Below are 13810 nucleotides of genomic sequence, written 5' to 3'. Positions count from 1 at the left end.
CCCAAAATATACTCTCCGACCTGGGACAAACACGAAATTTGAAATTCATAGACTGCTGATGTTTCATTTTTGCGGCTGCAATTATTTACATTATTTACTCGTCGCGAATTTCAATCAGTTCTTAAAGACGGCTAGGTATACACTTGGGAAAAATATAATTATAGGATAAGTAAGAAAAAGGAAAATTAAATTCTATCCCAAAAAATGTTGGAACGTTAGCATTTATTTTAGATTTTCTTGGGCTTTTTTTTTCAATTTTAAGCAATGATTTTATTTTGATTTTCATAATTTCATTTTTCATTTTTGTTTTGACTTGAGACAAAGCATTACATTTTTTTTTAACATTTAAAAGTGATTGCTACATTTTTTGGCTAATTATTTTTTTAAAGTGCAGGCATACTCATTCGTTTAAAATGTTTCTGGGCCCCCACCTCATTTTTCATTGTCAGCAAATTGGGCCGGCTTAAACGGCCGGCTTTAGTGTCGATTTTAATTAGGGGCCCCGGACCTGAAACCCTGGGCTCTAGAAACCGAAACCGAAGCCAAACTGGAACCGCAACCAAAGCCAAAGCCAGTCCAACCCAAACTGAAACCAAAAAGAAAACCAAAACCCCAACCAAAACCCAAACCAAAACCGAAACCGAAACCCTCGGGGCCAGTGGACATCACATCACTGGTCAGCAGGATGGCAGGATAGCAGAATGACAGGACACCAGGACAGGACATCATTACGGCTGCTTTGACCCCCCCGAAAAATCTTAGCGGCCCTGGCCATAAATCAAATAAACGCCGACTAAGCTGAAAAACACAACAGAAGGGAAAAAAAAGCTGCTGCGAAATATCCGCAAAGAAAATACAGGAAAAACAGGAGAAAAAATTAATTCCAGCGAGCCGATTTTTATATGCTCTTGAAGTTATAAAAATTTTGTTGATTTATAAAAGAACTATATCTTGAATACTTTTTTCAGAACAACTAAGTGTTCTGTTCTATGTCAGTTGTAAGGTCGGAAATGGGATTTTACTACGTTGCAATACCCTTTTCATGATTTTATAAAAAGGGGTTACATTTATAGATATTTCCTTAAAGCAAAAAACTATCTTTTGGTTTCTATTTTGGTACCTAAACATCAAGATCTTGGGAGGTATATTACACTTTTTGTTAAAAAGGCCAATGATATAATCTTACTCAATTAAAAAATAGTGAATGTTACTTTTAATATAGCCCATAGTTGATCCAAGTTTAATTTAAACTTGGTTAAAATATTATTCACATTTAAATAATGTTGACTTGAATCTAATTCATTGATACGAATATAATTCAAATTTGTGAGGAGTATAGTTCATAATACGAACTGGTTCATATTTATATAATTATGCTTGAAGGACCAAAGTATCCAAAATGCATTCAAAGAAGTGTCTTAAAAAAACCAACCAGTTTTAAAGTTCTCTTCAACGACTTTTAAGAATTGCTTGAGGATGTCCTGTATGGATAAAGTCTTTCTTTCTTTTTGCGGGGAGTATAGTTTGTAGTATGAACTGGTTCATATTGATTTTATTATGCTTGAAGGATCAAAGCTTAAAAAATGCTTTCAAAGAAGTCGCTTTAAAAACTAACAAATTTTCAAGTTCTTTTCAATGAATTATGAGAACTGCTTGAGGATGTCCTGTATGGGTAAAGTCTTTCTTCTTTTTGAAGGGAGTATAGTTCATAGTATGAACTGGTTCATAATGATTTTTGTATGCTTGAAGGACTGAAGTTTCTAAAATGCATTTAAAGAAGTCTCTTTTAAAAAACCCATCCAGTTTTTAAGTTCCTTTCAATGAATTATGAGAACTGCTTGAGGATGTCCTGTAAGGGTAAAGTCTTGCTTTTTTGAGAAATAGAGCGAGTGAGACTGGAAAATCCCCATGACCTTTCTTGGGAAAGGGCAGTCAACAAAAACAAGGCCAAATCCGAATTTAGGGCCGCAGGACAGGGCAACTCGGGTCGAAATGGAAAGGGATACGATCTGGGGAATGGGAAATGGGGACTGTGGTAGGGTTTCCTTCTCTAGGTTCATGGCCAGAGCACATGATAAAAATTGACACCATCGCCGAGAGGACCGATTGCCCAGAATACCCGACCGTAAAAGGCCGACGGACTTTGGACTATGAAGTCAGGATTCAGGACTGGGGACCTCAGACTCCTGCCATTTTTGGGCCGTAATAAAAATGTCGTTGCATTAGTGCCTGAAAGTGCGTCGAGTTCAGACTCTGTGTGTGTGTGATGTGTGTGGAAAGGGGGTTGTAATAAAAATGTAGTATGTGTCACATTGTTGCCCCAGTCGCTCTGCGGGTCTCCATTTTGCCACCCTTTTATTTCCTGCATTAGCCCTGACCGGAAGTCGGCACTTTAGAGCCTTACTTTTATTGTGCTTTCTTGGCTCTTTTTTTCTTTTTTTTTTTTTGTGTGTGTGCAGGAAGTCTGTATATTTCGTGATTAGGCCATGCAGATTAAGTGTTTTTATACGTATTTGCTTGGCCATTTTTCTTGCTTTTCCCTTCCCTCGCCCCACAGTTGACTTGATTGATTCGTTTCGATTTGACTTAATTCTCGCATATTAATCATACGCCCCGCGGCCCTTATTTTTGGCCCCCAAAAAAACAGAAAATCACAGGCCAGAGAAAACAAATCAAGCCAGAAATCTTGTTCAAAATTTCAAGGCATTTAGCAAAGTAAACAGCCCTCGAGACACGCTTGAAAAAGTAATTATGCATGGTATAGTGGAGCGAGTGGGTAGATAAACGGGTGGATGTTTGGATGGGTTCTCCGAATGGGGAGTGTTGGCCCTGGCTCATCGAGTGGGCGAACTGGTTTTTATTAATGGGAAAAACGGGCAGCCCAGCTGGCGATTGCATATTAAGTGTACAAACTTGATTAAACAGGAAAAGCTCCTGTTTTTTTCTCAGGGAACTATTTTTAAAGTTTCAAAAAAAATTACTTATGTTTTATTTATAAACAGTTGTGAATTTAAAACAAGTTTATAGATCAGTCAAGTTTTTGGAACTCATAATACAATTTTTTTCCAACCAGTTCTGGTTCTTATTTTTTATTTCATATCCTTTTTTTACATTTTAGTAGAAGTTATTTCATTCCATTTAATCAACAAAACTTATCAATTAGTTTCTTCACAAAGAAATGTATATATTTTGGTTTCATTTAGTTTCTAGATGATGAGAGTTTGATAAACTCTCCTCGAGCAACTAGTTCAACTGCAATTATTTTTATTCCCAAACCATGCATCGAACGCTTTCTGATTGAATCATAACTTATTAATGTTCTCCCATTTTTTTTGCCCAGTCCGTCATTCAATTAAGGCAAGTTTCCCAGCGGAACTAGTTCCACGAGTTATCGATGTGCCACGCCCCCCTCAGTACCCTGTTTGGGGGAGGGGTTAGGGGCGTTTGCCGTTATTTATTGATTACGTGTCATATCACTCATACGCGCCGTTGTGCGCCCCTCGTTCGATTCGATGCGATTCGAGTCGACTCGATTGAAATGTAACGCAAGTGGAACGTGCCCAGGAGGATGCGGGGGTACGAAGGACCAGGATGCCAGAAACTGGGCCCCAGAAAGTGGGGGAGGGGGGGGCTTGGGTTCCGAAAAGGGGGCCAAAAGGACATGGAGGCATCAGCAGCCAAACGAAACTTGTGCAAATAATTAAGTGCGCTTAAGTGATTTGCTCGACATCGACATCGACATCGAGCGATGACTACATGAAGATGACGACGACGATGATGGTGCACAGCGAGTAAAATATAAGAAAAGACAATGAAAAGTTAGATGACCGGATGAAATACTAATTAGAAATATAATTAGGATTAACTAACTATTAGGTACCTAAATTAGTTGAAAAAGAATTGAGAGCTAACTTGTATGATATATATTATTAGGCTTTTCAAATATCATGTTTAAAGCCATATCAAATTTTAGCTTTTTAGACTCTATAAAAATTATCTTTTAAAATATAACAAAAGATAATCAAAAATTATGAGAGCGTATGAAAAACGAATAAATTAAGATAAATTATTTATTGGGTACTCAAGTTGGTTATAGAACCCTTGAAAGCTAGCTTTAAGATAATATTTTCTTAGCCTTTTCAAATATTATATTTGAAGCCAAATACAATTTTAGCTTTTTAGACTTTGTTAAAATTATCGAGTAAAATATAACAAACGAGAATCAAAAATTATGTGACCGTATGAAATACTAATGAAAAATATAACTAAGATGAATTAATTATTAGGTGCTAGAGTTGATTGAAAAACCCCTAAAAACTAGCTTATATATAATATTTTATCAGGTTTTTCAAATATAAAATTTGAATTTATATGGTTTGGTTTAAATATATTAAAATATATATTAAACACCTAAAGATCACTGGGATATTTCTTTCTGTTTTATTAATGAGGATATTGTAGTCAAAGACGTTGTTAGCGGCATAAATGGGTCAACAATTCGGTTAAAGAACTTTTGTTCGTAGCCTTCAAAGACTTTGTTGATAAGGCTGAAAAAAAACTTAATCGATTATAAACATTAGAAAAGAATACGTAATAAGGCGAAAGTAGACCACAAGATAACGAGATCTAAATCAAAACATGGAGCACACACAAATCCAATTTAATGCATCTTTCAAAATTTTACAAATTATATTACGGTCTTGTAGGCTCAAATCTGCCGGCCGAGTTCATTCAAATGGCCTGAAGTCTACACAATCTCTTGATTCCTTCTCCATTTCCTCGTCTTCCTTTTTGGGTTCCCCAACAACCAAACAAACCCACTGAAATATCCTGCGGCTCTGCTGTCCTCTTAACTTGAGTTGGCCATGGAAAGCAATCAGCGAGTGCTACTTCTATTGCCACTGGTGTCTACTGCCACGGTAACACAGTCAAAAATGTTCGGTGTCGTTACTTTTTGGGCAATTTTTGGAAGTAAAGGTGTTAATTTTTAGAAATCTCCTAATTGCATTCTCTAAAAATACACTTTTTTTTTAAAAACACCGATCAAAAGCACTGTTATGCTTTGAACACGAATTTTTTTTAATAAAAAGCTCTAAAGGAAGAACATTTATGTATTTAAAAAAAAAATTTATACTATTTAGTGATAATTTTTCTTTTAATTTTTTAAAGAAAAATTTAACTTTTTTACACGAAGGTTATTTTTTCGAAAACTTTATTTTTTTCATGCTCTGGTATTTCTAGTATTTTTAAAATATTCTAGAAACATTTACTTAAATACTAAACATTTTTAAAAATACCTTTTAAAAACACTTTTATGTTTTAAACAAAGTTAGCTAATAAATAATATTGACATAACATTTTTTTTGTAAAAACCCTTTTCAGGAAAGCTAATTTTTGAAAAACCTACATTTTCAAGCACAAAAAATGTACCTACCATCGAAAAAACCTTTATTATTATTAAAAATACTAAACATCTATTTGTTTTTATCTTTATGAAGATGTTTTTAGGGTTAAAACTTTTCTAAAGGGATTAACTTTCCCATAACCAAGCTTTTTCCAGCTTAAAATATGTTTGCCAAGTCACCAAATATGATCTATTGATATATTTCTCTCAGTGTTTGGCCACACTGGCACTGCAAGACGTTTGGGTGTTGTCTAAATTTGATCAAAATACCAAAAAAAAAACCTTCGCTTTCTGTTTGACTGGGCAAATTTGCTCAAATTGTTGAAACAATCCGTCAATGCCGACGGGTTGTCCTTGGGTATCCTGGGCAATCCTTGCCCTGCCATCCTTGCACAAACCGAAACAGCATCTGAAGCTGTTTTTTATGGTTCTTCGGGGTTTTTTTTTGTGACTTTTTTAGTTGTTTGCCGCTGCTGCAGCAGCTCTCGTAGAAAATCCCAAATGGCCCGCAGCTGCTGCAGGTGGCCAGGGAATCGAGCCAAGGACATGGAGTGGGCGGAACATGGGCGGGACGACAATGGATAAGTTTCCAAAAAGGAGGAGGCTGGGGAGGAGCTGCCTGGAAAGGCAGACGAAGGTCGCTTGTAGGTTGTGGCCGAAGGTCAACCCACAGAGCAATTAATGCTCCAGACTGCAGTTGACCCGAACCCCAAGCCCAAGCCCAAAACACTCACACTCCTTCGGTGGTGTCACATTAAAAATGCATTTCTCATATGGCGTCAGTCGAGTGCAAATAAATATCTGAATAACTCAAAAGCGCATTTTAATTAACTTTCCCAGCGAATCCCTTTTTTCCCCTCCGGCGACCTTCCGCTCAATTAAACGCCCAATTGCGGCATTCGCATCCGTGACATCCGAACTGCAAATCTGTGGCTAAACATGTCAAACGATCCAACCAGAGCGAAACTCAATTTGCATGTGGCATACGGGGCATGCGGCATAAAAAACACTGCCCCAGGAATGTTTAATAACACGCTGGCAATCAGTTTGCAAATCAAGGGGAAAATGTGAACGCAAACATGTTGTCAGGGGGCCACTAACGTTTTTTGGTAACTCAAAATCAATAAAGTATCTTAATATGGGTTTAATTTTTAAAACCAATTATTATATATTTAAACTGCAAATTTCGCTACTTTGAATACAAACCAACAGTTCTATAGGGCTGTTTCGAATTAAAATGTGTTATATAATAACATAATGATATTACAAAAATTAAAATGTGTTATATAATAACATAATGATATTACAAAATAAAATAATGATAGATATATATTCAACAATTATAGTTATTCATTGCGTGAAATTATCATAAACATTTTAGAGCCATTTTAAAAGAGGAGTTTAAATTTTAAAATCAATTATATTTTAAATAAACTACTACTATAAACTATTATGGATAAAAATATGTTGTATATGATATAAAATAAAATAATGATAGATATAAAATCCAGAGATAAAGTTATTAAGTGCGAGAAATTATCAGAAACATTTGCAAGCCATTTTTAAATTGGAGTTACATTTTAAAATAAATGTTATAGATAAACTTTAAATTTTCCAAATTTTAAATAAAAGAAACCAACAGTTCTTTAGGGCTATTACAGATAAACATATGGTGTTTATCTACATTTCAAATATCCTGGAGTTTTATAACATAGTAATAACATATAACATATTTATTCCATTCCATATTCCATTTTTAAAATTAAGTTTCATTTTGAAATCAATGTTATAGATAAACAATACATTTTTCTCCTATTAAAAAATAGACCAACCGTTCTTGTAAAAATTAAAATATGTTGAGTATATAATAAATGTATATTTAAAATATCCTGGGGTTTTTATAACATAATGATAACAAATAACATATTTTTATTCTCAATAGCCTTAGTTTTTTGTTCGTTTCAAATTTTTTATATGGTAATACATTTTTTAAAATCAAGCTTTATATTTTATGTTGTATATCTATTTTTAAAAATATCCAGTGGTTTTATAACATAATAATAACACACAACATATTTGTATCCCTAATAGCTTTAAAGAACTGTTGTTTTTTTGCGTTAAAATTTTGTTTTACGGCTATAAATATATTTTAAAATCAAGATTTTATATTTTACTTTTAATCAAACAAAGGGGCTTGTTAAAACTCCTTTTTGGGCACTTCTGGCCCACTGTTTGTCGCCCTGGCAGTCCAAATGTGCGCCAGGAATTCCCATTAAATGTTGTATTTTAGACTCGGTTTCCTGGCAACTGGGACATGTGGCTCCCCGCTTTTCACCCTGCACTGCCCCAGCTGAATTTCAATCGATGGTATGTGCTCTATTCCGAGAACGTGGGCATTGGGGAACACTTGTAATTATGAGCGATTGGCGGAGCGAAGCCGCAGCAATTGAAAAGGAGGAGCAGTGTCGCCAACTTTGGCACTTTAAGTGCTTCCTTCTAAGACCCCCGAATCCCCCGAATCGCCCCAATCCTCCCCAGCTTCTCAATGCAATTTAATTAAGACCAACAAAGTGGAAATTTCGCGCCCTACGAGAAGGGCCGTCCACCCACCCATCCACAACTAACGAAGCGTGCCAAACATTTTTCCTCTGGCCCGCCGTCGAAAAGTTCAAATGAAAATTAGAAGAAAAGCGTAGGAAAATTAAGCCAAGAAAATATATATAAAAAAAGAAAGGGAAGTGGAAATAATGTTGGTCAAAGCAGCCAAAGCGGAAATTATGTTGCGGCCATTTCTTTATTTTTTCTGATTTCGGGGGGGAGACAAAGCCGTGGGGCAAGGAAACAAAATATGGCCAAATTAAGAACTGGCCAGGAGCCGCTTGCCACTGCTAATGGCGCTTGAACGAGGCCAGAAAATAAGTAAATAAACACCAGAAAGCCACCGAATGCGAATCTGAATCCGTATCCGGCTGCCGGATCTTAGATCCTTGGATCCTTGGGCTTGGCTGTATGGGTGTATGGCCACTGCCGGGAGTCCCTGTCAATTATTTGCATTTTACCATGGGAAACTTGACAGTTGAAAGCGTTCTCTCAACTGCACATGGTCGGCGTTTAGAGGGGGGTTTTTGCATTTTTCCACTTGCGGAGCAGTGAGGCGCTCATGCATAATTTCCCACTTCACTTTCTCCGGGACTGGCCGAAACCATTTCGTTGTTGGCTGTCGTGCCACCACATTTCTATTTCTCCTCAGCTGGCTGGTGCTTCTAATGGTTATGGCACTCCGGGAATACCCCGCAAATTATGATCATCCTAAGGAGAAGTGATAGTTTAAGTATTGAATTACTTAGTTTTTTGTACATGAATACACATATCCGGTTTTTAAGTGGATTTGGAAAGCATTCAATTCAAAATGATTACATTTTACTTATTAAATAAGAGGTATCATTTTTAAGTGGTTCAATAAGATATTTTAAATGTGGAGACATTCGTATAAATAATACAATCCCTGAATTTTTTAATAACCACTTTTTAAAATGGTAAAGTAGTTTCATTGAATTAACTATTACTAGAAGATATAATTTGGTACAATATGGTATTACTAGAAGATATAATTTGGTACAATATGGTATTTTAGATGTGAAATAATTAATCTTAATTATACAATATCTGGAATTTTTTAGAACCACTTTTAAAATTGAAATGATATTTTCCGTTTTTAATGAATTAACTTAATAATTAATAAGAAAAAAGATAACATTTTAGGTTGGTACAATATGATGTTTTAAATATGAAATAGTTGATCTAAATTATACCTACAGTTTCTGAATTTTTTTAAGAGACACTTTTAAAATTGTTACCATTTTATATTAATTAAATGTTACTAGTATTATAACAGGTAACATTTTTGTTTGGAACCATATGGTATTTTAGCATGGTGTAATAATTCGTCTATATTATACAATTTCTAGTTTTCTTAAGAACCACTTTTTAAAATGCTAAAATAGCTTCCATTTCGTAGGAACTTGATGTGGACTATTTTCAAATCGAATAAAACCTATTTCAAGTCCTTTAACTTTTCACAGGCTTTTAATCTCATTCTAATATAATTTCTGTGAGTTAAATCAAATGAAACCGGGCTTCCACATTTGCTTCTGGGATCTGTGGGGAACACTTGTTCTGATTTAATTACCATCTCCTGCCTATTTGCCCTGTATCCCCTCATATTCTTCGCTTTACTGTCGACTGTCCCATACAAAAAGGACCTCGACACGCATGAGGACATTGAGGAGGGGGTTCCCCAGGTGAGGGGGCGTGGCAGGTGGCGCAGAAATGGGCGGTGGAAAGACATGCTTTAATGGGATCTTGTGAATTACTAATTTTTAGAGTGAAGAAATATTTTAATAAAATTACTTAAAATGATAAATTATGGTGAGAACTATGGTACTTCTCAAAGGAAAGATAATATTAAATTGTTTAATTCTAATGGGATATTTACATTCTATTGATCTTCTGTAAAAACATTAAAAAATATATTAATGGAACAATAAAAAAATAGTAAATGATGGTAAGAGTACTTATGGTACTTGTCAAAGGAAAGTTAATATTAAATTATTAAATTATTAAATTGAAATGGGGTATTTACATTCTTGCTATGAGTTCATTTTACTTAAAGGCAACCTTAGAAAATCTGAAAAAATATTCAATAATGTTTAATATAATAGTTCCATTAAAAAAACTTAAAATATTATTTAAATGGTCCTTAGTCTATTTAAATTTGCATTTAAACCCAAAATCTTGGGGTATATACATTCTTGCTATGAGTTCATTTCCCTTAAAGACAACCTTAGATCATCTGTAAAAATCTTAAATAATATTTAATATAATTATGAAACAATAAAGAACTTAAAATATTTTTTAAATGGTCATCGCTTTATTAAAATTTAAATGTAAACCCAAAATCATGGCCCACTGTGCGCAGCGGACATGTGTGTGCGAAATCCGTTGACTGCATCTGGTTTTAACTTGGCTCAGTCTGAATCCTCGCCCGAATCCGTATCTGAATCCTTGTTTCCGTTTTTCCGCGTTCCGGTTGCATAATTACGTATGCAGTGCGTTGCTGGGCCCATTTTTTGATTTGCATATTAATGCTGATGATACGAGTGCGTCCCCTTTTATTTTCCCCTTTTTTTACTTTCGCATATCACGCATGCGCCTCGTTGTTTGACTTGGACCCATTATGAATATTGCGAATTAAAATGCAAATTAAAGCCAAATTAGCAAGTGCGTGGGCGTTGGATTTTTATCTGAATGTGTGTATTTTTGACAGTCTTAACTCTTTTGCACCTCCACTTGACCGCCATCATTCGATTGTCAACTCGAATTGCTTTTTCGATGGAGTGTGCACACACACTCTTCATAACTTTCCAGCCGCGAATTTTCGCAACGAAAGTTTACACCTTTCCGGCATTTATGTTTTTTATGTACTCAATCATTTTTCCATTGAGAAAACCATCGAGAAAGTTTTGCGACAAAACAAAATTCTGTCGAAAGTTCAGTTTATATTCCCACTTTCATGCTGTTTTTCGATGGCCTGTTCAACTTGAGGTGACACATTTTTGCCGGCGCCAAGTGAATGTAAAAAAACAAATACAATTTCACAGCCGTTTAGTTGTCACCTAAGGTGCACTGAAAAAAATATTTCGAAACCTTACATCTTATCTAACAATGTTTGCAAGACAAGAAAGCTAAGATAAATGAAGTTGGAAATACTAATATATAAAGTTACCCTTTTTTAGTAGCTCTAAAAATATTTGTATAATATTTTTCCACTTGATATAGTATGTGGGTTACTACACAGAGAAAATTATGACGTTCTGAAATTGAGAATTTGTATTCTCATTTTGAGGATGTACTCAATTTAAGTACAAAGTTTGTGGAAAAAGCTCATGTTGAGAAAAGTGGCACTCATTTTAAGAAAAATAACTTGAATTGATCACAAAATTCTAAGTTTGAGGAAATGTGTTCTTCATTTTCCATCTTGAGAATTAATATTCTGAATATGAGTAAACGATATACTCAAAAATGAGTTGCGAATTCTCATAATGGGTTCTAGAGAATTCCGTTCTGCGAACGAGACGAGAGATGAGCGGTCTTTAGTTCGTTGCGTGTATGGTTGTCTCTTTCTCACTAATGGGTGTGTAAAGTGGTACGCGCCGCATTTGTGTGACTGTCATTTGCCGTGTGATTTAGCAAAGTGAAGACGTGCGCGTAACACAAAGTTAAAAAACTTTTGTAGTGAACTGGACATTCGTGCGACCCTTCCGTACCTCGAGGGTAAGTTCTATAATTTTAACTGTATTTATAATGTGCTTAATAATGATACAATAAACAAACACTGCAAAAATATTGCCAAAGCGTGTACACCAATATGTATGTATGTGTGATTTTAAGTGGCGTGAAGCACGTGTCTAGTTTTGTTAGTTTTTTATGTATAATGTACATACATACATACAAGCATTTTAAATGTACATTTAATAACATTCTACTTTTATTGTTTCATATTTATATATGCATATATATTTACAATATTTGCTAACAATAACGTTTTCTTTTCAGCCTCTTTGCTTTTCGCTAGACCAGACAGCTAAGGGAATAATATCATAACATGGAACATAAACTTAAATAAAAAATAATATGTTTGTATATATATAACTGTATTACAAAATAAAATGAAAAAAAATATTTTACCTTTTTTCTGGGAATGGGTGGAGCGGGTTTAAGTGCAAAAGTTCTTCATTTAAGAATTTATAAGTTCACTATCAAGAACTTGTTCCTCATTTTGAGCGCTAGAAATTTCTCAGTTTGAGAAAAGGGGATACTCGATTCTAAAATTCAAGCTAAATTATTTCTTAAAATGAGTGCAGTTTGTACTCATATTGAGGAAAAATGTTCAAAAAAGAGCACAAACGTACTCAATTTTAGTACAAATTTTTTGAGAAATTTGTACTGAAAGTGAGTATTTTGCACTCAATGTGAGAATTTTTGTTCATGCTGAATTTTTGAGTACAAAAATACTCAATTTGAGTGCAAATTACTTAAATAATTCTCTCTGTGTAGATCTGATTATTTTTAGTGCAAAACACTTAATTTTTGTTGCCGTGTGGGTTGCCTGCTTGCTGTGGCTCGTTCTGGCTTTTATTCCATCTCCCTGGCTGCTCGTAAAGCGTGTGTAATGCCGTTAATACAAATTTTCAGCGTTTACAAATTGCGCATACGACGCGTGGTGCAGGTGGAAAAGGTGGGCATAATCATTGGGGACAAACAGACGTTTCAGCTTTGAAAATGGAATTTTCAACGTGTCAGCAGCAGCCGCCATGGGCTATATGGCAGTTTGGGTTTATGGTATAAAAATATATATATATCTGTACAGATGTATTCAAAATAATAATGCTAAAAGGCATGGGTATAAATAAATGTTTAATAAATAAAATTATATATTTAGTTTTTAAGAAAACTTAGTATGGTCAATCCTTTTTTAAGAGGACTCTTAAAAGTATTTTTTTTTTTAATGGAAAATATGAAAGTTGTGTATTATCAAAAACTTGTATTTGGTTTTGAAAAACTGTATGATTGACAGATATTTTTCCGAGCTAAAAAACCAATCCGAATTCCAGAAAGGAAATATATCCATACATTTGAATAAAGAGGAGGAATGTTTCTAGAGGAATGTTTAAAAGGTTCTGAAAGTAAAGTACTATCTTACTTGTGTGCCATAAATTTAAGTACTATTATCTTGAGCACTGTTGTCTTCAGGGACTGTCAGTTGTCATATGTCTTATGCGTCTTCTCGGGTTTATTGACAGACGTGCCGGGTCGCTGCTCTTCGCTGCTTTCTCCACTGCTTTCTCTGCTGCTTTCTCCCCTCCTCCGGGAATCGCTCGTCATGTTTAATTAGAATTGCGGCTTATTGGAATTGTTATTTGTCAGCATCCTGTGTTACCCTGTAAAGCTGCCAACGAAAACGGCTATAAGCTATGTAATTTCTCGGGGAATTCAATTGGTGGGTTAATATCTACACGGAATTTTAATGGGATTTGAAGCATTTAATTCGAAATTTAAGCCGTTGAGCATTGGATTGCTGAAATGGAGATCAAAAGAGTGGATTTTTAATTTGTCTTAGTGTTACTTGATTTCTTTTTAAGAACTTCTCAAGTTGCTAATATATTTTGGTGATGGAAAGAAAAAATATTAGAATTTACAGACAATTTCTTATAACATTCTGGTATTGAAAATGTTAGGCCTTTAAAAAAAAGTCCTTTTAGAATTTTGAAAAAAGTTTTCAAACAAGGTTAAAAGACAATGACTTGTTTGAGGGGGGTTTTCTGAGTCAATTTTGTGTAGCATACT

At 34.7% G+C, this 13810-nt stretch overlaps 2 protein-coding genes and 1 long non-coding RNA gene across 24 annotated transcripts in view; 1 reads left to right on the top strand and 2 right to left on the bottom strand.

Annotated features, from left to right (window-relative positions):
* Positions 1–13810, top strand: part of LOC108005373 (inactive dipeptidyl peptidase 10) — a 108834-nt gene that overhangs the window by 9243 nt on the left and 85781 nt on the right. The gene's annotated exons all lie outside the window — the stretch shown is intronic.
* The window catches only part of LOC118878363 (protamine-like protein 99C), a 110878-nt gene that overhangs the window by 41761 nt on the left and 55307 nt on the right, over positions 1–13810 (bottom strand). The window lies entirely within an intron of this gene.
* Positions 8180–13492, bottom strand: LOC139353491 (uncharacterized). Its single transcript, XR_011604795.1, has 2 exons — positions 13167–13492; positions 8180–8713 (listed from the first exon to the last, which is right to left on the bottom strand). It is a non-coding gene; the product is annotated as an uncharacterized lncRNA (long non-coding RNA).

The sequence above is a fragment of the Drosophila suzukii genome, chromosome X, assembly GCF_043229965.1.
Source record: "Drosophila suzukii chromosome X, CBGP_Dsuzu_IsoJpt1.0, whole genome shotgun sequence".
Lineage (NCBI taxonomy): Eukaryota > Metazoa > Arthropoda > Insecta > Diptera > Drosophilidae > Drosophila > Drosophila suzukii.
Note: the sequence above shows the minus strand (reverse complement) of the source record. Positions and strands in the feature narration are given on the sequence as shown.